Raw genomic sequence first — 2,473 nt, forward strand, 5'->3', positions numbered from 1 at the left:
TTTGCAGAGTCTTATACTGGGACATAAATCTGTGACTCACTAAAAGATAATGAACCAGCAAGTTCTACCTGCTCTTTATTTATGCATAGGTTTACCTTTGGATCTGAAATCACATGGCTAAAAGCAAAGTCTCCTTGTCGTCTTGCATTTGGTTTCATAGCTTTTAAGTTTGTAACACTGTTCAGGAGGTATTTGAGTTACGCCAGGGGTGACTCAAACCACCACTGTTTTTGAAACCTTTGGCAGTTGCCTTTGCGAGCAAACTCTGGCAAGCCTTTCGCTGTTTGTCCAGCTAGGACTACCCTACTCATTAGGCTCTTAACTCTCAGGGTTAACAGGAGCTGAGTAAGAAGAATTCCTGCCACTGCTGTGGTTCCAACAGCCTGGAAGCAAGCAAATACTGATCCCATGTTCAAGAAAGGTGTCAGAACTATACTTGATAAACTTGGTAAATACAGACTCAATTGCCTGACCTCAATAATTGGAGAATTGATGGAGTCACTCATCAGAAAGGAAATAGAATATCACCTGTATAAAATAATCTAATACATGACAGTCAGCATAAAATCAGAAGAGGTTGATCTTGTTTGATCATTAGCTTAGACTTTTTTGGAGGGGACATCCCAGATTGATTGTACGGAGCCAAATGGTGTCTGTACCTGGAGTTCCAAAAGTTAACAAAGGTCACTGTGTCATACGGGAGCTGCCTGGGCAGAGGTACAACAGGAGCAAACAACAACAACTTGCATTTATATAGTGCCCCTCACGTGGGATAGTGTCCCAGAGCAAAGAGAATGATCCCAGTGGAATGAACTATGAGCAATGGATATACGTTCATAAACTTGACCTGGGCCAATAGATATGTGCGGCCACAATTTTCCCTGGAATCCGCTACAAACACACATCCTCTGCTACACCCTCCTCCACTACACATCCTCCTCTGCTACAAACAAAGCCTCCACTACAAACACCCTCTCTACAAACACTCCTCTGCAAACATCTCCCTCCTCTAGAAACAAACTTCGACCCTCCAATTTGCTGTTCTATTATAATGTACTACAGTAACACTACCCGTTAATCTAAGTTAGACTTTAACTCACCCCAAACTGATTGGAACCAATATTTCCAGCACTGCACTGGTTCAAAGGTGGGAGACATTTTGCAATATTCTGAAACTTATTTTTGCACCTTTGTCGGTATCATATAATTTTCCCCTCACCCCTTCCCAGCTTCTTTGACCATCTAGTCCTGAAGCTCAATGGTTAGAACCCTTGCCTCACAAGCGAGAGACCTGGGTTCGATTCCTGGCAGGGCGAAACGTTGGGCAAGGTTCCTTACTCCACATGCCTCTGTTTATCTAGCAGTAAGTAGGAACCTGGTTGTTAGTCGATTGATAGATCGCTTTTCTGGGGATAATAATTCCTTCAAAAAAATAATAGATCGGTCACTTCAATCCACGACTGTTTGTGGGACAATGTTGTGCGCAATTGGCTGCCACATTTCGATCACAAATATACAGTCAATTCACTTTACAGTATATTCTGTGAAGCGTTTCAGATGTCGTGAAGATCTGATAAGGCGCTATATCAAATGCAATGATTATTATTATTATTTACCTCCTGCCTCCTTCACCATTGTCTTCCTGGTAATTGTATGGATGCTGTAGCTGAAAATAAATACTCCCATTTTCACTTCCACAGAGAAGGCTGTTGGGTCCACTGATCCCTTTATATCAGCTTCTATCATCGCACATACTATACCTCTATTAAAGTATTCTTGGAAAATCTAAACCATGAATAAATCTAGGAATGTTATTTGGGGCTTTTAGATTCTCTCCCCATGGTGAGCTCTCCATTCATTTTCCCATTTCATCCAATTCTCCTAATAGGAGGATGACCTGTTATATTTCCCATTGCTTTTCTGGACCTTTTAATCTCTGGTTCCAGATTAAGATCTACTGCATGTATTCTTTATATCTGTACTTGAAGCCGCTAACCACTTAATGAATGTTTAGAAATTAGAAAGAATAAATATATTTGGAGTTACTGTCCTCCCCACCCCATGTGTAAACCTATGTCACAATTTTCCTAACAGGAATAAATATCACATCAATGCCTAATTTGAAATTTCCAGAAAATTGACTTTGGCAGTAAATTATTGTTGGGCAGAATTTTATTCATTGCCTTTGTTCCCCACAGGAAAGCAGTAAAAACTTTACACATCCTGTAAAGATAACTTATTGGAAAGAACGTGTTCCTCAAGGGAATGACTGTAACTAAGGTTGCAGATCAGGAGACTCATAGAACATTGTACATATGGATTTAAATCTAACCTTGTGTTGTTTGGTTATGCAGTTTTAGTTTAACAAATCTGTTTGCTCAGTTAGTGTCACTTAGCATTTGTTCTTTGAACTGTGCTAACGGTTTTACAAGGTTATTGAATGCTGTACGGAGTTGACATGCCAATCCAGCAT

Source organism: Callorhinchus milii, unplaced genomic scaffold (genome assembly GCF_018977255.1).
Source record: "Callorhinchus milii isolate IMCB2004 unplaced genomic scaffold, IMCB_Cmil_1.0 Scaffold3, whole genome shotgun sequence".
NCBI lineage: Eukaryota > Metazoa > Chordata > Chondrichthyes > Chimaeriformes > Callorhinchidae > Callorhinchus > Callorhinchus milii.